Genomic DNA, 23,082 nt, shown 5'->3' on the forward strand with positions numbered 1-23,082 from the left:
AGCCCCTACCACTAACCACATGCTTTGTTACTCCAGTTTGCCTTGTGTTGCATACTGTCTTTTTTTTTTTCTCTCCTTCTTCCTCATTCTGAAATGAGTGAAGAGACTAAACCTGGTGCATATAGAGATTCGAATGCGATTCTCACTATAACACAGGGAATCAGCGATCCCTATGACTTATGTCAGTTCTGCTTTCGTGGAAGCACAGAACGTGGACTTAGGATGGCAGCCCTTCGAGAGGGAGGCGGGGTTTATTTCCGGCACCACACCTCTCCCTTGGGCCGTCTTAAGTTTACGTTTGTTTACGGTTGCGGTAGACGGTGACGACTGACGAGTCAGTGTCCCCATAAAACTGGGATGCTCTCGAATAGGAATATTGTAGCACTTCACCAGTATCTGAGGAGGATGTTGTATATGTTTATGATAATATTGTCTTCATTCTTCGTGATTTTGCCAGAACATATGAAAGTGATTATATTCCGTCTTTAAAATACTGTAATTGGTTCTACTTTGACGTATTTGATGATGGTTTGGGACAGCCTGCGAATTTCCTAAGCATTTCATTCATATTATGTTTATGGTAACAAACCATACATGTTATTTTACATGAGCTTCTAAGTTTTCGCATTGCGACATGGAGATAAATCTTGCGAACAGTGTTTTTGCGCACATACTTACGTTTATTGTACTTTATTTATGAATGATATAAGGCTGGTGTGTACAGAGAAAGTGACATAATTTTTGCTCTGCCCGATAAAATCTCTCTAGTTTCTGTGACATCGTAAAAGGAACGGCTTTTACTGTGATTTGTGTGATTTTTTTACAGCAGTGTCCGCATGGTAGTTCTGTAGTGCTGGAATGGGGTGATGTTGCATGTTAGTGTTTTAAGGAATGGAATACGACCATAAAATAATTGTTTGAGGTAATGAAGCCATTATTATTATACTTAATTTAGGCCGTATGCAGACGGAAAGTGACTGTAAAAAAGAAACCATAATTTACGTCATTTCCAATAATGATGAAATAGTTCTGTCCAAAAATATTTTTGCAACAGAGTTCTTGGGGCTGTACATCTGTGAACACCTCATGGTCCAGAGATCTCCAAGAAATTACAAGTGATTTGGCTCCAGTCACCACCCGGGTGTTCCCGTGGAACAGTGACAGCCTATGGTTCATTGTCTCTGCTGCTACGCATCGTCTCGGTGGGTATAAAGCGCTTTGTTTTTCTTTACAAAAATCTGAAGTCAACGGCAAGTACAACAATAGGTATTTAGCTAGACATTATCCAGAATTGCCTAGTTTTGAAAGTATTTAAGGCAGAAGGGTGTGAGAACAAGGTAGCTACTAACAGTATTGATGTCAGAAAATTTAAACATTGAGGTGGTAAAGGTAATGGTGTGCCAATTACTAATGCTACACATTATGTAAGGAACATAAAAGTGTAAACTACACTATCATTATAAAATTTATTTGAAAAAATTAAATCAATTGCACCGACATCCTTCATTTCTGCTGCCCTTTATACAGTCAAGAATGGTATGGTGTGTCGCCAGTTTTGAGAACCTGAAATGGGGCAAGCTGAAACTATTCTACTTGCCATTGTTCTAATCATTTTTAATAACTATTGTGGTTCCTTGTCTTTGAGCTAATTGTACTTACACAAGCATGGCATATGCAATGTACACACTCAAAAGGATTAATTTCATATTTACCTACTATTCTACATAATTTCAAAACTTGTCAGAGGGAGAAGTAGCAGCTCCACAGTTTGGAAAGTCATAAAAATGGCTAGGAGAGTGGTGTGCTGACCACATGTATCTCCATACTGAGTGCATGATACTTCAAGGCAGAGGATGACACGGCAGCTGGTAAATATCCTTGGGCCTTAAAGACCTAAATGAGGGGCACATAATTAACTTAAAAGATATTCATATTTAAACATATCACAAATTTGCCAACTGAATCCTTGTTTGAGATTCCAGAATTTGACTGTTTCTGTTGCCTCAGTTTTTGTTAACTAGATAATGCTCTTATTCAGCCTAACCCTTACTTAAAAATATGCTTAAATTTAAATAAAAATTCAGATATGACAAATATACTTAAGAGTAAGTAATCCAATGTGTAGGCATACAATGTGTTAGTAAAATAGTACCGAGAACTGTTATATTTCCCAAACCACCATCCTTTAGTTAAACCAAATAATTGTTGGCACCTACAAATTATCCATACCAGTCAATTTTCACCTTGCTTTTTATAAACTACAGTGTAACTATCAAAACTACAAATTGTCATTATGCAGTCTTTACATACCACCCCAACCCAAAAATCAGTCGTCATCATTCAATATAAGGTGTGTGCATAACAAATCTGAACAAGGCAGTCAACCAGTAAACTTCTCTGCATCGCTCTGTGATTCCACATCCAGTTATTACACAGTTAACACCTCTTCGTAAAAATGTGCACAAGAGTTCATGATTGCCACCAAGCTAACATCTCCATGAAAGTGCAGTCTCATACTCATAGATACTTGTTCCATAGATCATGAATACGACACTTCGTGATGATGTGGAATGTGTCAGGTTAATAAAAGGTGTCTTTACAAGATATTACATTACACAAAATATTACATGACACTTAATATTTTTAATATTTTTTTGTGGGTGTTGGGGAAATTACCCATTTACTATATCCAAAAATTCATCTAATGAGTAGGAGGAGTTACCATTAAGAAATTCTTTTAATTTCCTTGTAAATTCTATATGGCTACGTGTCAGACTTTTGATGCTATTAGGTAAGTGACCAAAGACTTTTGTGGCAGCATAATTTACCCCCTTGTGAGCCAAAGTTAGATTTAACCTTGAGTAGTGAAGATTATCCTTTCTCCTAATGTTGTAGCCATGTACACTGCTATTACTTTTGAATTCGTTTGGATTGTTAATAACACATTTCATAAGTGAATATATAGTGAGGCTACAGTGAAGATCTCTAGCTCTTTAAGTGTCTGCTGGATGATCTGGGATGAGCTCCAGCAATTATTCTGATTCAGTTATTCTGATTACATGCTTTTGTGCAATGAGCACTCTTTTACTTAATGATGAGTTACCCCAGAATATGGTGCCATACAAAAGCAGAGAATGAAAGTAGACTTGGTAAGCTAATTTACTGAGATGTATATTGCCAAAATATGCAGTGACCCTAATAGTATAAGTAGCTGAACTCAAACGTTTCAGCAGATCCTCAGTGTGTTTTTTCCAGTTCAACCCCTCTTCAATGCATACATCTAGAAATTTTGAATATTCCACCTTAGCTACCAATTTCTGATCAAAGTCTATAGTTATTAATGGTGTCATTCCATTTACTGTGTGGAACTGTATGTACTGTGTGTTGACAAAGTTTAATGAGAGCCCATTTGCAGAGAACTACTTAATGATTTTCTGAAAAACATCGTTTACTATTTCACCAGTTAATTCTTGTCTGTTGGGTATGATAGCTATACTTGTATCATCGGCAAAACGTACCAGCTTTGCATCTTCGTGAATTTAGAATGGCAAATCATTAATATATATTAATAACAGCAGAGGAACCCAAGACCGTACCTTGCGGCACCCCATTCTTGATTGTTCTCCAGTTTGAGAAATCACCAGTTTTTTGCATATTACGTGAATTGTTTATTTCAACTTTCTGCACTCTTCCAGCTGCGTATGATTTTAAACCATTTGAGCACAGTCCCATTCATACCACAGTACATGAGCTTATCTAGAAGTATTCCATGATTTACACAGTCAAAAGCCTTTGAGAGATCACAAAAATCCAACATTTTTCACATCAGGTTACTCGGAGCATTTAATATTTCTTTAGTGAAAGTATATAATTGCATTTTCTGTTGGAAAACCCTTCTGGAAACCAAACTGACATTTTGTTAAATATTTATTTTTACAAAGGTGTGAAACTACTCTACAATACATTACTTTTTCAAGAATTTTGGATAAGGCAGTCAGAAGAGAGATTGGGCGGTAGTTGTTGACATCAGACATATCCCCTTTTTTATGCAGTGGTTTAACAATGGCATACTACAGTGTATCTGGGAAAATACCCCGCTTCAGCGAGCTATTACATATGTGGCTAAGAATCCCACTTATCTCTTGGGAACAAGCTTTTATTATCCTGCTGGAAATGCCATCAATTCCATGTGAGCTTTTATTCTTGAGAGAGTTTATCATCTTCCTAATTCCAGGAGGAGAGGTGGCTGGAATTTCAATTATATCAAATGGTGTGGGTAAGGCCTCTTCCACTAACTGCCTTGTGTCTTCTAATGAACATTTAGCTCCTATTTTCTCTACAACATTTAAAAAATGATTATTCAGAATGTTTTAGACTTCCGGCTTGTTGTTTATCAAGTTTCCATTTGCTTTGATGGTGATGCTGTTATCCTATACTCTTGGTTTCCCTGTCTCCCTTGTGATAATATTCCAAATTGTTTTGATTTTGTTATCAGAGGCATTAATCTCAGACATGATGCACAAGCTTCTGGACTTCTTAATAACCTTTCTTGATGTAGCACAGTAGTATTTATAATATTTGGTTGTTTCTGCGTCATTACCCTTTCTTGTTATTAGATACAGTTCCCTTTTGTGGCTACAAGATATTTTTATTTCTTTAGTAAGCCAAGGTTTTTTACATGGTTTCTTATAATTAGATTTAACTACTTTCTTGGAGAAACATTTTTCTAATTCTTTTACAAGTGTATCACGAAATAAGTTATATTATAAATTAGCATCAGGTTCATTGTACACGTCATCCCAGTCTTAACTGCTGAAGATTTTCTCTGAAATTTCTAATTCTTGAGTCATTAATTGAATGCACAACTTTGCAGGGTAGTTTTGAATTACTGAATGGAGCTATGTCATATACTGTAAGTAGCTGAGCATCATGATCAGAAAGGCCATTCTCAGCAGGACAAGAATTCATGTTTTTAAACTTACCTTGGTCTATAAAAGTGTTATTTATCAGTGTGCTGCTGTCCTTCATTACCTGAGTAGGAAAATCGATGAGATGTCAAATTGAAAGAACCGAGCAAGACTTCCAGGATATTCTTCCTATTACACTCTTTCAGTGAATCAATATTTAAGTCCTCACAAATAATACTTTGCTTTCCCCTATCTGACAGATAGCACAACAAGGCATCCAAGTTCTCCAGGAATAAATGAAAGTTTCCTGAAGGGGACCTATATACTGTTACAATTATAAAAGAGCCCTCCTTCAGTTTGTTGACAAGCACATGCTTCTGTATGTTGCTCAAACCTTTTTTGTATCTAAGCTTTCTACACAGTGATAACTTTTGACATATATGGCAACTCCTCCTCTCACCTTATTCTCTCTACTCATATGTGCAGCTAGTTTATAACCACTGATATTTACCTTTTGAATGTCAGACACAATGTGATGCTCAGACAGGCATAGTATAGCTATTACATTATCAGATTCAGTATTATCTAAACAAACCAGGCGCTCATCTACTTTATTCTTCAATCCTGGAATATTTTGGTGAAAATGGTAACATTATTTTTTACTTTACTTTTGTGATAATCTACTTTTTTCTTTAATCCAATATTTTGGGTTTGTATTTCTTTAATCCAATATTTTGGTTAAATATGGTAACATTATTATTTACTTTCCTGTTGTGAGATTTTTTGAGTTTTTGGACCTCTTTAGCACCAGCCTGCCTGAACTTCTCATTGGACACTGATATTAGTCTAAAAAAGAGGTACATCCATTAGTACAAGTGTCTCCCCCCCCCTTATGGATTTTGCTAACAACCCTGCCAGTTTACCCTTCGCTTTCCTATTGAGGTGTAGGCCATGCCTTGTGAAATCCCCCCTATCAATAGCCTTGACAGGAACCAAACCAGTGTCTGACAGAGTGGCTGCCCTACGCAACTGATCCAGCTCCATATTTACCCTCCTGACAGAGCGGTTCAACTGGGGCTGATCATGCCGCACGAAAGCAGGCACCAGCCCAACATTGGTATGGGTCGTTGCCAAGGCTATTTTCACCAGGTCACACTGAATACCGTAGCCCTGATCCCTATCAATCCTTTCCTGGGGAGAGAAGAAAACCTACAGTCTTCTAATAGGGTATAGCGGTGATTGGCATTGTCCGCGAAGTTCGTGTTTCGTATCCGTACGTGGAAGCATCACAAGGCAGATACCATCCTCTGTCGGAGCACGTCTCTGCAGACAATGCAACAGAACGAGACCCAGCACTGAAGGTAGGACTGCAGCAGATACTGGCTTTGCTTGGCGTGCATGCAAACGGCAATGATGGCAAATTTTTAAATAAATAGTGTGACCGGGTTATTCAGTATAGCAGAGGCACAACAAGATTTGCTGACTGTTATAGCACAGTTACAAGAAATAATTCAGTGAGTGAAAACAGATGCAGAAAGTAGAAGGGATGTGGGACAAGTGAATAGTAGCCTTCGGAATGTAGCCGATGAAAGCACCACAGATTCAGCAGTAGTTAAAAATTTTTCTTTGATCCCCACAGTTTCTTTCGTGGGAAGACTGATGAGGATATTCACGTGTTTTTTAGTAAACTGGAAAATGCAGCAAGTTTAGGATCCTGGAGTGATTCAGATACGGTAACCGTGGCGAAATTGCAAATTCAAGATGATTCACTCGATTAGCTACTTATGACGTTTTTAAGCAGACACTGGTGCAACGGTACAAAGGGAAGAAGACAGCAAGATTTTACGGGGAACAACTGCACAATATGCATATATTGGACGGAGAATCTATTGAGCATTTTGCTGATCGCATTAGAAAAGTTAACGCTAATACGTATGGGCTCAGCGAGAATGATTAGCACAATGAGGAAAATTGTTTAAAGCAGGACAAAGGGCATTAGATATGTTATTGAATGGGTTACAGGGTGAAGTCGGTTGTGCTGTCACATTGGCACGTTGAGACATTTGAAGAAGCCATACAGACAGCAGTTCGATTTGTGGAAGAACTACGGAGACCTCAAATGGACCGCAAACTGGATCAGCATGTGTTCGAAGCTTATTCAGGAACCAGTTATCATGGGAATGGGCAACAGGTGGCCAATACTCGTGGGAAGAAGATTCGGTGTTTCATTTGTGGAAGGGAAGGCCACATAGTGCGGAACTGTAGAGGAAGGAATGCAAGGAGTATGTTGAACGACAGAGGGGATGGGAAGGCCACCACTACTTCCGCGCCCCCCCCCCCCCCCCCCCGCCCCCCCTCCCCCTGCACGCCCTCCCCTCTGTAAGCTATAGTTACTGCAAACTCCACGAATGACAGTTCTGAAGGCCTGCTTGTTAACATAATTTACCGTGGACAGAATGTCCATTTTCTAGTTGATACAGGGGCTCAAATTTCTCTAATGTGCTGCCATTTAGTTAAAGAGAGAAGCTGGAGGCAGCCAAGGTGTACCATGAAAGGGTTAAATGGCAACCAGGTGCACAATTACGGATAAGATGTGATTAACTTCGTGATAGGCCAAGACGAATATGAGGCCGGAATGCAAGTGATAAGAAGTAGAGAGAGACACTACAAAGGTATACTAGGGTTGGATTTCCTGTCAGCTAACAACGCTCAGATCGATGTAGCAAAGAGAGAAATCTGATTCGGTCATAATGATTTTGGCTGCAATGGGAACTCTTAAGAGTCAGACTAACAAGAATGTTAGTGGCGCTGAGGTAATGCGCAAACAGAGGAGCGGCACAAGTATACCGTTCAGAGTCAATGTACATTTGACTGAAAGTGAGCGCATCCCCCGGGAACAGGAAAAACACTGTATATCGATGTGAAGATACCAAAGTGCCGAGGAAGTAATTTGTTGTTAACAGAGCCATCAGTAAACGGTGATTTGCTAGACCAGAGCATTGTTATGTAGCAAGAACTGTCAGTGTTATTGAGGACGAACCAAATGGGAAACTGCGAGTTCCAGTGAATATTGCTAACATGAGTAATGCGGAAGTGGAATTACCATGTGGAACTACTGTGGCAACAGTATCAAACCTAGATCCACAAGACGTGATAGAGATCCCTACCAAGGAGAAAGATGTATAAGTAGCAACTTATGGTCCACCGAATGTCAATAAAGGAGAGGCAACTGTCGAAGCACGTGGATCAATCGAGCAAGAGCTGGTTACTAAATTAAACCATTTGTCACTGGAGGATCGGGAAATAATTTTACCAGTGCTGCTTAGCTACTTGGATGTCCTCCATGAGTGGGGTAATCTTCCAGCAACTCCATTAGTTCAACATAGAATACATACCGGAGGAGCAGCACCCATCGCTCAATGACCATACAGAATTCCTTATAGCCAACAAGCCTTATTCGACGAGGTGATTAAAGAAATGGAACCCGGGTTTATTGAACATGGCGCCATCTGGTCCAGCCTGGGCCTCCCCCATCATGATCGTAAAAAGGAAATCGCCTACAGGAGAACAGAAGTACCGATTCTGTGTTGATTACCGGAAGCTGAATGCTGTGACGTTACCGGGTATTCATCCATTACTGAATCTTGTACACTCGTTGGATTATCTTGGTTCGTTCAAAATCTTTTCTGTTTGGGACCTAGCCTGCAAAATGCAGGAAGTATGGAAGCATGTAAAGGCTCGAAACCATCAGTCCTTTCTGCAGCAGTCATACCTAATTATTGTGTCGGAGACTTAGTCTATTTGAGTAACCCCTTGTTGAAGAAGGGTAATGTTAAGAAATTTAAATTGCATTGGAAAGGGCCATATAAGGTCCTTGAAATTATCTCCCCAGTCACATTAAAAGTCCAATTGCCGTTTTACTCTCTCATAGTGCACGTGAACCGTGTAAAGCCATAATTGAGAAATCTAGTGCCGGAGCCAGCTGATGAACCGGAAGCAGCTGAGACATCCGCAGAGCACTCCCGATGGTAACCAGCCGGTGTGCCATCGACGCCGAGATCCACAGTTCGATGCTGAGGAGCCAGGCCACCGCCAAACGTACCACGGTGCGGCCCCAAGCTCCCCCTCGTCAAGGTATCTGCTATGGACGAGACAACGTTAAGTGTGTGCTAAGTGCGTATACGTCGTTAACAGCAGTGTGCAGTGTCTAATTGTGTATGTGCAGAAGTGGAAGTGTGTTATTCTGGTAACAACCAACTGAGTCAGTGTTAACATTGTTCTTATTGCAGAAGACTAACTTCTTGCCTTCATTATGTTAAATTTAAGGATAATAATTGTTTTTGCTTTGATCAATTGCTTTTATTTTAGGTTTTGTCTGTCTTTTAGAATCCTTCCGCTTCAATCGGGTGTTCTTTTCGAACCACAAACTAGTATGGTAGTAGCTAGTGGTAATTTTAATATTATTTTGAAGTATAACCTAAGCTAGGTAGAAGAGCAGTTTCGGAACATAAGTGAACGCATTAATTTTATTGAGGCAATTCCATACGATATGGGATCCAGCACTGTCATGGTATCATAGTTGGGTTATGGCTAAAAACCAAGTGAAGGTAGCCTTTACCATGTATAAAAGGGAAATTGATTGCTTTTTAAATCTTTTACCCCACAATAATCTTGTTAGACGTAAGCGGGCTTGGTTTGAGTTTGTTGACAATATACTCAGAACTGTCTTCGGAACATTAACTAACAGGGACTTGGTTGATGTGAGTAAAAAGTTAGAGCAGGTAGGGGAAGTAGTACATTCCAATGCAACATTTAGTGATACTACGTGATATGCAGCAGACAGTTAGTAATAATACCGTGTTCTTTGGTAAGGTTGTTAAGTAGTTCATAGCTCATTTTAGGGATCTGTACAATGAGACAAGAGTCCAAAGGAAATTATGGAACAAAGTCAATATCTTGAATGCCCATGTAGAATTAAGTACTTCGTTGTTTAGGATTGCCGATAGTTTGTCAAATGCACGACTAGATGCTTCTAATCTGAGGCAGACCATTGAAACTAGCTCAGCTAATCATTTGGGCAGTGTTTTGCTGCATCCTAAAAAAATTTTGGCATTGCTAATAGCTATGGAAAGGAAACTAATCCTGCGACTATGATCCTACCTGTCAATATGCAAAATTTGTGTTTCTACTACCAATTGAGTGATGTAGATGCAATCATGATGGACAATGAATTGGATCTGTCACCATTCCCTTAGCAGACTCCGGACATCACTTTGAAGTTTACCGCGTGTATACCTATCCAGTATTTTGGGCGCCCCACCATACCTATGTTCGGTACCATCTGCAGGAGTAGTTTTTAATTAGTCAGGACTGAAGATATTTCTTAGCTTTATCTCAGAGCACTTTGCGCGAATGTGAGCAAACAAAAAAACTTGTTTGTCCTCGAATATCATATTTTTCGACAGTCGTGTATACAGCTGTGAGAGAGATCTTTTCATGAATGTTCAACCCCAGAACTACTGTCCCAGGAACCTGAAAACACTCACTCAACCCTTCCTACAATGGTTTGCGGAGGGTATCATCTACTCTTTCAACTCAATTGACCTGACCTTCATGTGTAACAAGTCTTTCTCTCCCTTTACCCAAAAGATACAAGGTAGTGGTTTTGTGGTAGGCATAGAAAACTGTGAGCTGTCAAGTGACTTTTTCCATGTACCCCAAATGTCCCAAGGCACCTTGTATATAGGAGGCAAGTTATCTGTAACTCCCATTTCTACTGTATTCCACAATAATACTTACTTATTTGAGTCAATGAATTCATTCAACTTTAAGTGGGACAGTCGAACTGTACAACCAATTAGTTCAATCCATAAGTACTAATGGCAACGATTCGAATTTGTTTCATGCTTTCAACAGTATTAACCAGTATCAACAAGCTACTCGGAGTACCATTACTTTAAAGCTTTCCATTGGACTAACTGCAACTTTTGCGATAATTTTGTTATGTTTGATCACCTTTGGTTTTTATGTATTAAAGCGGTCAAGGCCCTCTGCACCTGCTGAGCTCAAACGCGTTACTGCCAGTGACATTGTAGTTGACTTGGCACCTATTATGAATGGAGCCTAAGGCTATTAAAAGTTATTTGGTAGAGGATTGTTGATGAGCCACCAGGTAGCTCAGTTTTAATCGGGAGGGTGGTGTAAGGGAACGGGTGAAGTAGGCAAGCGATCGTTCACACTCCAGCGCGGTACACATATTTCCGTCACCGCTGATTCTGCATTGCCGGGTCGCTGCACGCGCGTGTCAGCTAGCAACGCAGAATGAAAGTGGGTCTTTCTGTTGGCCGGGTGGCTGTTGTCATCAGACACCGGGCTTCCGCATCACGTTTGGGTTGGTAGGCTGCGAGGACACTGACCGCTTCTGAGTATGTATGTAACGAGTTTTTAATAAAAGTTAAAGTAAATTATTCGACTGTGTTCAAATGCTGATCACCGGCTCACCCTAAGACCCTCCGCCCCCCCCACCATCATCCTGACCAGTCAGATACCTTATAGTGTAGATGAAATTACCAGCTTTTGATATTCATAAACGTCGTCATAACTGCTATGGACCTAACTTGTTATTATGGTATTGTTACTATCATTATTAAATTGCAGATGTCAGAACAGCCGCACATGGATGGGATGATAGCAAAGTTACTAGCAGTTTCATCATACCTGCCAGCAGAAGTGAATCACTTCAGTTCATAGCTAAAACTTTCATGTCTACTGTGGGAAACTAGCTGCATGTAGTCATAAAGGTGGGGTGTGTTTCATGTTGTGTAGTGAAGTAGACACCCAATTATCAACGAAGAATGTTTGCAGTGGTTAAAAAACTATGTGGCTTCGAACTGTGTATCTTCCTAATGAGAAATATGGATATTGAATTTTTTGTCCTCATAACCATTTATGTACGGAACCCCTTGAGTGTGAGGTCTCAAATTCAATTTTTAGTAAAGTTCATTTAAAAGCATTGTGTTAACAATAATGACAACAAAAATATTAGCTGTTAATCACAGACAGAAAATGAGTGTCTAGGAAGTGCAGAGGTCAATCTTCAATGGAATGTATGTATTACACTCAACAAAAAGGATGTTGTTCACATTCAGGGTATGTCCAAAACAAACCATTATCTTGCACTATGAACAACGAATGAAAAATTGTGCACCACAGTGATCTTGAAGGTTTGCACCATATTGATGTTATGGGATAACTGATGGAATGTGATGGCATACAACGGAATGTGAAACAGTCAGGCCCATGGTATCCCTGCCTGTCGTAAGACGTGACTAAAAGGAGTCTCACACTTTTTGGCCCTGTAAGTTCAGGTTCCAATTTATGGTTTGACCTGCCACTTTCCAAATTCTACAGAAGTGCGGGCCATATGCGGAAGGACGCCTTATGTGTTGCACGAGTGCCCTTAGATTCGATCTCCTGAATCACTTGTCATGGCTTTGCATCTCCACCTGCAATTCAACTATTTGGGCGAAGACGCTTCCTGGGGTGTCATCTTCTTCTGTTGCCTCCTGTTCTCTTCCACTCTCATGACTATTGGATTTCTCTGTGCCCAGTATTCAGCACAGTAGCCAGTCCATTGTCGTGGGCCGTCACATGCCCATTTGGTGGTAGTCCCCTGACAACACAGGGATCACACTGTTGTCTTCCTTGGGCATCAGGACTGCCGGCAATGCCCTTCATGCCAGGTGGCCTTTGCTGTGGCTGGGTGGTGCCCGTGGGGAGAGCCAATGGTCGGAGTGGGTGGCATCAGGGTGGGTGACCCGCAGTGGAGCGGTCTAAATCATCTCTTGCTGGTGACCATATGGCACCAGCACGATCGAGTACAGTGCTTACAGTTATGACCCTAAATCGTTTCCCTCCCTCGCTACACCGTATTAGGAACACGGGGCTACAGAAAGAAGAGAGCCATATTTGCCTTGGTATTTAGTCTGTAGCAGAATGGATGGGGACTCCCTTCTACATATGAAGCCTCAGTTTTTTGTTGAACATATTGAGGGTAAGTCTGGGGAAATAACAGCGCTCTCAAAGATGAGAAGCAGTGCAGTCTTGATTCAGAGAGCATCTGCAGCCCAATCCTGGACATTACTAGCTTGTGACAGGCTGGGTGATACTCCTGTTTCTGTCACTTCCCATAAAAGCCTCAACACGGTCCAGGGGACTGTTTTCCATCGTGACCACTTCTTGCAGTCTGACAACGAGCTCCGTGCCAGTCTAGAACAGCAGGATGTTCATTTCATCTGGTGTGTTTACAGGGGAGCCAAGGACAACAGGGTTGCTACCGGTGCCTTGATCTTGGACTTTGAGGGTGATTCATTGCCTGAAAAGGTCAAGGTGACAGTTTACCACTGTGACGTTCAACCATACATCCCTCTTCCTACGCAGTGCCTAAGTGCTGGAAATTCGGGCACGTCTTCCTGCTGCACTTCCAATGCCACACGTGTAGACTGGACGTCCGCTGCATCCAGATACTCCGTGTGCCTCCTCCCACTTGTATCAACTGTGGAGAGCAGCACTCCCCTTCTCGCCAGATTGCTCAGTACTCCAAAAGGAGCAGAAAATCAGGGAGTAAAAGACGCTGGGCTGGTTGACTTACCAAGAGGCTAAATGCGAATTTGAATGATTACACCCCATTTGGTTGATGTCCACATACACTGCTGCAGCTACATTACCATCACCATCACCATCACCATCACAAGTACCAGTTGTACCACACTGTATGCCCCGAATAGTGGGTCCTCAGTGCCTCCAGAATACATCTGCCCTCCTTTGTGGTAGGGAGAAAATCTCCTTCCGCTGCTCCCAAAGTACCTACCTTTGGAGCAAGGGTGCTCCCCCCCCCCCCCCCCCCCTGCCCCCCCGCAGGGGAGATCAGACCCCTCCCCCCAGCCAGAGAAGCAACGGCCTACTCTGGCTCCTCTCTCCCAAGTTCTCCACTAATGCCACAGCGGACTCTCACCGGTGGCTAAAGGAGCCAAAAGCTGCTAGACGAAGACCTTCAGTCTTCCTCCGTGCCTCCCAGCAAGCCCCTAAAGAGAAGCGAGAGGGCAAGTAAACAAAGAAATCTGCTAAGAAAAAGGACCCTCCGGTGGCCCCAACACAACAACTTCCTACCAATTCTGCACCTGCGGATGAGGTGGAGATCGCAGCCTCCCCTGAGGATCTGAATCTCACTGATGTCTCATCCTCAATAGGAATAGGATACAGATATTAGATTAGTGGCAGCAGGTGACCCTGAGGCATAACCTGCCTCCTTGCATGTTTCGTGCCTTCCCAGCCTCACGATAACGTCATACTGTAGTGGAATTTCTGCAGTTTTTTCCACTACCTGGCAGAGCTATGACAACTGTTAAGCTTTACATCTACTTTCTGCATTGCCCTCCCCAGGAAACCTTGTTTCTGGCAATGCGGACACCTGCCTTTCGTGGCTATAGGGGATATTACAAGAAGCTTAGCGACTATAATAGTGTGTTAGATGGAGTTTGTGTCTGTCCTGATCTCAGTGTGCAGTCAACCTGTGCACCTTCAAACCCCTCTTGAAGCTGTGGCTGTCAGGATAAGGATGATGCCGGAAATGACTGCCTGCAGTGTATTTCTTCCTCCAGATGGTGCAGTACCCCTGAACACATTGGCTGCACTGATACATCAACTCCCTAAACCTTTCCTATTTTTGGAAGATTTTAATGTCCATAACCCCTTGTGGGTTGGCACTGTGCTTACTGGCTGAGGTAGAGATGTCAACTTTCCTGTCTCAACTCGACCTCGACCACAACCTTTGCTTCTTAAATACTGGGGCCCCACACATTTCAGTGTGGCTCGTGCGACTTACGCGGGCATTGATTTATCCCTCTGCAGCCCAGGAGTTCCCCCAATCTGTCCACTAGAGCCCACTTTCCTATCTTTCTGTCACTCTCCCAACGCTATTCCCTTGGATGTCTACCAAGGTGGGCTTTAAACAAGGCAGACTGGGATGCTTTCACCTCTGCTGTCCCTGTTGAATCTCCCCCACATGGTACCATCGATGTGGTAGTTTGAGCAGGTCACTAGGAATGATCGTTCCTACGGCAGAAAACACGATCCTTTGTTCTTTAGGGTGCCCCTGGTGAAAGTCAGTACCTTGGTGGTTGCCAGAAATCGCTGAGGCCATTAAAATGTGTTCGCAAGCTCTACAGCGACACAAGTGGCACCCTTCCCAAAAGCACCTAATAGCTTTTAAACGCTTCCATGCCTGTGTTCACCAGCTTATAAAAAGATGGAAACAGGAGTGTTGGGAGAGGTACGTCTTGACCATTGGTTGCCATATGTCACCTTCCCAAATCAGTACGAAGGTCAGATGTGTTTGTGGGTACCAGACCACGACAGGTGTTACTGGCATTAACAACAATGACGTGTTATCTGGCGATGCAAATGCGACTGCCGAGCACTTCGCTGAGCACTATGCTTGAGCCTCTGCGTCAGAGAATTATCCCCCAGCATTTCGCGCCCTCAAACAGTGGGTGGAAAGGAAAGCCTTCTCGTTCACTGAATGTCCCAGTGAACCATATAATGCTCCATTTACAGAGTCAGCTCCTCAGCGTCCTTGCAAATTGCTCAACACAGCTCCTGGGCCAGATTGGATCCACAGTCAGATGGTCAAACACCTTTCGTCAGACTACAAGCAACATCTCCTCGTCATCTTCAGTCGGATCTGGTGTGATGGCATCTTTCCATGGCAATGGCAGGAGAGCACCATCATTCTAGTGCTCAAACCTGGTATAAACCCTCTTGATATGTATAGCTGTTGGCCCATCAGTCTCTCCAACATTCTTTGTAAGCTGTGGGAACATATGGTGTGTCAGTGGTTGGGTTGGGTCCTGGAGTCATTTGGCCCACTGGCTCAGTGCCAGGGTGGCTTCCACCTGGGTTGCTCTACCACTGATAATCTTGTGTCCCTCGAGTCTGCCATCCAAAAAGCCTTTTCCAGACTCAAACACCTTGTTGCCGTCTTTTTTGATTTGCGAAAAGCATATGACACCACCTGGTGACATATCCTTGGCACATTAACCAACTAAGGGTCGGCATTTAATGTTCACTCTGAGGTTGCCACCCTCCCTCCCATTTTAACTCTGTCACACTTTCTTTACATTTGTTTGTTTTGGTGGTCGTCGTCTCTTCCCTACATGTGTTCATCTCGGCTTGTCTTTATGGGGTGGACATTTTAATGTGTTGCAGAGTGACTGGCTCGTCCTCTTTTATTATTGTGATCAGCCTGCCCAGACCATCTGCTCTATGGTTTTTAATACCTTCTTCTACTTTTCCCTGTGGTTTATGTTTTCCCCATTTTTTTGTTCATTCCATTTGTTTTATTTTTAGGTGTTGTGTTGGGTGTTTTTGTACTTTGAGCATGACCCAGTAGTTTGACCTCTTTATACCCCAAACCAACCAACCAGCCACACTTTCAAGGAGGGTTAGTTTGCTCTAAAGAAGTAAGATTTTTATATGCAGATAAGATTCAAGCAGAGGCAACTTATTTTGACCAGATCTCTGCCAGAAGCAGTGTTAATACTGTAGTTCTCTTACACCTGTTTTCCCACTCTTGCTTGCTGTGATGTAAATATTCTGTACTGCCCTTGCAAGATCACACATACAAGAAAGAATTGTAAGGGGCAGATCACCTCCAACTTCTCACAACACAATAAATAACTTTCCAGCCATTTTACCATCCAGATTAATGGTCAGCATAATTGCATATGAATGTGTTAAAGCATTGGTGTTAGTTGATCGTTAGACAACTCTCTTGGTACCTCTAATTTCCAAGGTTCCTGTCATGCATTTCCTCATCAAATCCTGACTGGCTGGAGTTGAAAAATTCCCTTATATACATACGGTCATATTACTGCGAACTTACTCAAAATTTTTTCATAACTTTTTTTATTATTGTGTTGCGGATGATCTTCCATGTACATAAGTATGTTTAGTACCCATCCTTGGACAGCTATTTTCCTTTACTACGTTTCACTGGAGGTGGGATTTGTGGCTCCTTGTTTGACAAAGATGACAAACTACACTGTTTGACACCCGTTCCAGTGTCACTTTCACTCATTAAGCACATATTGTCATCATCGTTCTCCTTGTGTACATAGTCCGCACAGTAGAGCATCTGATCTTGCAGAAATGCTAATATTTCATCTGCCACGTCTCCTTCACTCTGCGAAATTTATTGGGTTCCTTTGTGGTGAAATGTCAGCTTTGGCAACTGTTGTTGTAGATATGCAATATTTGCTCTGTTTTTATTGCCATTGCTCTGCTTTGTATCGACCATCACTGTTGCGAGTTACTCATTGACCAAGCAGTTCAACTACACTCTGTAGCCTTGTCCTGTGCTCACCATTGTATACTTCGTCTTGCTCCCTGTTGCCATTAGCCATCAATATTGTGGTAGCATGGTAAACAATATGTGGGCTGTCAAGTGCTGTAAACAGCATTGGCCTTTTGTGACCTTGCACTCACTGGATTCCTTGTAAGGCATTTTAGACTTTGTACAGGAAAATACACCAAACTACTGAAGATCTTACATTTTTTTCCCTCCTTTTTTATCAGGTGTAAATAAATAGGAATCTTAACTGTGCCCCCTCTTACATGAAGGGCATGGGCTCATTTTCATGTAATTCATAATAGCCTCATCACTGAGAATACTCAGTGAATATCTTCTGTGACATTATTTGTGACCCTGATTGAAAAGATTTTACTGCTACCGCTTGTCATGTGCCCTTTGCTGAATGAAACCTCCACAATTTTTTTTGTAAATATCATTGATTCCTCTGTTACAGACAGATTGGAAAGTATTATCACCAGTTTGTAACATGTTTGAGCTAAGATAGTGCTACATATGCAAAATCTTCTGCATTGTCTAACTAGTATTTATTGAGGATTAGGAGATATCAGGTGTCAGGATATGCATAAACACTCACAAAATAGTGAATTTATCACACTTTTCATTGACTGCCAAATTTGTTTCTTCAGTCTACATTTATTTTTGGGTTGTCTGATTGACAGAGGTTGGGAAAAGGAATGTAATGCAAAATAAAAAAAAGAAATAACCTGGAAATGAACACTATATTTTAGTTGATTCCCAAAGGGAGATCATGGTACATGCCACTCTCCTTTCGCATTTTGTGCCACACAAAGCACCCAATACGGAGTCTCACAGTGCACACAGAGCAGTGATTCCCTGCATTCTTTTCATTTTCTTTCCTTCCCCAATGTTGCAAGTTCAATCATGTGTCTGGTTTGAAAAGTCCTGAGTTCAACTGGAACACATTAAGTGGAAGTGTTTGGGTATGATTGATGACCTGTCCATTTTTGGATCACAAGCAGCAGATGATTGAGCATGATACACCCTTCTCATCATCCTTCTGGACTGGAGCATTGGAATATTTTGATTGAGGCAGTTGATGGTGGGAACAGTACTTGACCCACTGTTTGAATTCAAATCTCACTGGTTTCCCACAAATGAATTGTTTTAGATAATGGTGTCTATAATATGGAACCATTTGCTCATCAATGCTCAGGCTGTATGACAAAACTTGGAATTTTATGACATTCTTACTAGCAAGTCCACCACCACAAGAAATTTGGGAAGTTAATCCGTTTCATTATCTGAGGTTCTGGTCACAAAAGTGCTGTCATTGAAGTGAAAGTGGCACTTTATTTCCAGATATCTGTTGTGCCTCATACTCTGTTATATGTACTTTGTCAAAGTCCTCGTCTTCATTCCAGTATAACTGTTCCTGTGGAAGAACATGGTATCCAGTGAAGAACAGGATGCCTAAGAACTTTTTATGCATTCATTGGAACAAAGCTGTGATCATTATTCTGTATAGCTTATTGGATGCTTTCACTAGCAATCACACCGAGCGAGGTAGCGCAGTGGTTAGCACACAGGACTCACGTTTGGGAGGATGAGTGTTCAATCCCACGTCCGGCCATCCTGATTTAGGTTTTCTGTGATTTCCCTAAATTGCTTCAAGTAAATGCCGGGATGGTTCCTTTGAAAGGGCATGGCTGATTCCCTTCCCCATCCTTCCCTAATCCGACCAATGACCTCGCAGTTTTGTCTCCTCCCCAAAATCAACCCAACCCCACTAGCACTAAAGTCCAGTGCTTGTTCATTGAAAAATCTATCAAAGCTGTTGGCTCCAAACTTTACATTTAGCAGTGCTACCAAGTGGCAGTAGCGCTGTTAGCATTCTACAAGATTAGGGCAGGTTTTACTGTAAGTTGAATCTTCAGTTGTTCAATTAGAAGTGATATTAGCTTTCATTTTCTTCTTACAATGCCCTGTATATTCTTCGTCCTCCCATTCCTCGTTAGTGTGAATGTCCAATGTACATGGAACATCAGGTGAAAGAGTATCTTCCAGCACATTTTCGTGTACAGCATCAGTCGGAGATCTCATTTCATGAGGTCTGGAGGGAGCTAGACCGTGTCAGTGGTCTCGCTCACTTCACCCTCATCACCAGAAGATGCCATGAAATTGGGGCCATTCACAATGTCTTCACTGGTGCCTGGGGGAAAATAAAAACAATGTTTTATGCAGTACCTGTCCTGAGCCCCAAATGGGGATTGAAATTCAGAGCTGTCATAGGAAAATAAAATAGTCCTTGGAAATAAATGATTGATAAATATCTAAAACCATTACAGAACACACCAGTACACGGATGCTTGAAGTTATGTACATAATAATGCAAATTATGCTGTTTTGAAAATGTTTAACTCTTTCATTTTTTATAACCTTCACTTTCACACAAATAGTCCTGTAAAGTTCACTTGTTCAACAACTGACTAACACTCAATGCGCAAGCTTGACGAAGGTCTAGACAACAATGCAAAATAGTAAAAATTACTGCCAACATAATTACAAATACAAAAGTCTGTTACAAAGACAAAGGCATGGCAGTCGATGGGTTAACACCACCATCACTTCATAAAACTTGCCCTTCACAGAGATCCAATTGCATCAGAATATAATCCTAAAATAATGGTGCACAACAATTCTTATCTTCCAGATCTGTTTTAAATGATAAGTCACGCAGTTAGTGGTATTAAAAGTACCTTTACAGCAATTCATTCTTCAGCATGTGTCAAAAAAAAGTATAAACATTTTGAACTGTCACACTTTAATAGCCCCCAGGGGGTCCACAACTCTTTTGTGGATACGTGCGTAGCGAACACGGGACCCCGAGCTAATGTGGCCCTCCTTCCTTTTCCGCATCCTTCCCTATCCCCTATCTTCGCTCCCCCTCCCCTCACCTCTGGCTCTTTCCTTCCCTTTCTCCGCCTCTGGGAGTATGGTTTGTGCCTACGTCCGGAGACGGACGCTCGTAAATGTAACACATTCTTCGCCTTCTCTGCTTGTATGTCTTCATCCTTCCTTTGTCCTTCTCTTTTCCTTACCTCTTCTCTTTACCCTTTTCTCTGCTGTGGCGTTTGAGACCTATCTTCTTTCCTTTCCCTTTCTTTGTTTCTCCCTTTCTCTTTCTTCCTCCCTGTGCGTGTCTGAAGGCAGACCCACGCATTTTTGTGCGTAGCCGGTGACGGGGTAACGCATAATTCCCCGCCCCGGGTAGACAGGTAGGACACGTACGTACCCCCTGGTAACGGCCAGGTCTAGGGAGGGGTGATTACCCGAGCTGATACCTTCCGAAAGTACCGATTGGTCCCTCCATCCGTTTGTCGGGAGGTGTGACCTGAGGTGTGAACAATCACCTAAGGCGGGAGTGCCCTCAGAGAGGGCCCCCACAAGGGAGGAGTGCGCCATCGGAGACGCCGATAATCATGGGGGATTCTTCCGCAATGGTTTCCTCACCTTCCACTATGTCTGCTCACAAGCGTAAGTTCATTGAGTCTCAGCCACAGACAGTTCTTCCATCGTTGCCACAGTTCCTTGTTGTTTCTCGGTCTGACGAAGGTCACGACTTCTCCATGGTCAACCCTTTCATTATTCAGAAAGGTGTTGATGCAATTGCAGGTCCTGTAAAGTCTTGTTCCAGATTACGGAATGGCACCTTGTTGTTAGAAACAGTCAGTGCCGTCCAGGCACAAAAATTGCTGCGTACTTCACTGCTCCACACCTTCCCTGTCCGCGTTGAAGCGCACCGCACTTAAAGTTCCTCGCGTGGAGTCATTTATACACGTTCTCTCGATGGATTGTCTGACGAAGAAATTCAGCACTACCTGTCTGACCAGGGCGTAACGGCTGTTCATAGTTATGAAAAGGGTTGACACGAACATCATTCCAACCCGCACTGTCTTCTTGACATTTGACAAAGTTCAACTCTCATTGAAAATCAAAGCAGGCTATGAGATAATTTCCGTTTGTCCTTACGTCCCAAACCCTACGCGTTGCTATCGGTGTCAGTGGTTCAATCACACCAGCCAGTCCTGTTCCAATCCGGCCAAATGTGTTACGTGTGGCAAGGATGCCCATGAGGGTGCTTGTCCACCTCCATCCCCTCGCTGCATCAACTGTATGGGTGACCACGCTGCTTCCTCTCGAGATTGCCCCATTTTTAAAGACGAAAAGCTCATCCAGGAAATCAGAGTGAAGGAAAAGGTGTCGACCTTTGCTGCTCGAAAATTATTTGCCAGTCGACAGCCCACCGTGCCTCAGACAGGAAAGTACAGCACTGTCCTTGCCTCTCCTCTGCCAACAAAGGAGGCGGCCACGCAGACTTGCGACCTCACCTTTAGTGCCACGGTCGTCAGATCGGCCAGTGCAAAGATCGCCCGTTCAACCTCACCACTTTCGCCTGCCCACTCTATGGCTCACCCTTCATCGGGTTCTGCTAAATCTCGAGCTCAAAAGTCAGACACCAAGACTTCGAAAAAAGAGCATACTCGTGACGAGTTTTTATGTACCCCAACTTCACAACCATCGGTTCCTCCTTCATCTAAACATCATATTTCCAAGAAGGCTTCTAAGAAACCCAGTTCATCTCCTTCTCCACCAAGGCGTGTCCCATCTACAGCACCACCTGGCAGAAATCGCCCTCGGCCGTCTTTCGTGTCGCCGAGGCGCACTGCTGGTGGCCGATCAACCGGCCGCTCGCTGGTGGCAGGAGCAGTTCCTGAACAACCTATGGATCAGGATCTTCTGCCTTTGGCTGAATGCCATTCCGTGCTGTCGGTCGCAAGCTCTGAGCAGTCGTTGAGTTGACGGCAACCTTGGTCACATTCCACCATTTTCTGTTCACCCTATGTCCATTATCCACTGGAATATCCGCGGCATTCGAGCCAATCGGGATGAATTGTCGATCCTCTTACGATCCTACTCGCCGGTCATCTTCTGTCTTCAGGAAACAAAGCTGCGTCCCCATGACCGCTTTGTTCTCCCTCATTTTCAGTCCGTCCGATTTGATCTCCCCTCTGTTGAAGGCACTCCAGCCTATGGAGGACTCATGATTCTTCTCCATGATACTCTCCATTATCACCCAATCCTCTTAAACACTTCCTTCCAAGCTGTCGCTGTCAGTCTTTCCCTTTCTGGATATACCTTTTCTCTTTGTACTGTATACATTCCATCGTCCACACCAATGGGATGAGCTGATCTCCTTCATCTTCTTGGTCAGCTTCCACCCCCCTATTTGCTGGTTGGGGCTTCAATGCCCACCACCCGCTTTGGGGATCTCCACATCCTTGTCCACGTGGCTCACTATTGCTAGACGTCTTCCACCAAGTGGATCTAGTTTGCCTCAACACTGGGGTCCCTACATTTTTGTCTGCCTCCACGACAAATTTCTCTCATTTGGACCTTTCGGTCGGTACTGTTCCCTAGCTCGGCGCTTCGGATGGTTCGCCCTTGGTGATACACACTCGAGTGACCACTTTCCATGTGTCCTTAGAGTGCAGCCTCAACTGCCATATATGCGCCCGCGACGCTGGAAGTTTGCCCAAGCCGATTGGACACTTTTTTCGTCTCTAGCGACATTCGATGACCGTCACTTTCCTAGCGTCGACAATGAGGTCACACATATTACCGACGTTATTCTTACAGCTGCGGAACGTTCAATACCACGCACCTCCGAATTGCCCCAGTGCCCCCCCAGTTCCTTGGTGGAACGAGGCGTGCCGTGACGCAATA

At 42.9% G+C, this 23,082-nt stretch overlaps 1 long non-coding RNA gene across 1 annotated transcript in view; it reads left to right on the forward strand.

The window, feature by feature from the left end:
• The first annotated feature begins 296 nt into the window (after nucleotides 1-296).
• LOC126469676 (uncharacterized) overlaps nucleotides 297-23,082 on the forward strand; it is a 71,012-nt gene continuing 48,226 nt past the window's right edge. Inside the window, exons 1-2 of the long non-coding RNA XR_007586045.1 lie at nucleotides 297-922; nucleotides 1,055-1,202. This is a non-coding gene — a long non-coding RNA (uncharacterized LOC126469676). The remainder of the gene's footprint in view (nucleotides 923-1,054; nucleotides 1,203-23,082) is intronic.

The sequence above is a fragment of the Schistocerca serialis genome, chromosome 3 (assembly GCF_023864345.2).
Source record: "Schistocerca serialis cubense isolate TAMUIC-IGC-003099 chromosome 3, iqSchSeri2.2, whole genome shotgun sequence".
Taxonomy (NCBI): domain Eukaryota; kingdom Metazoa; phylum Arthropoda; class Insecta; order Orthoptera; family Acrididae; genus Schistocerca; species Schistocerca serialis.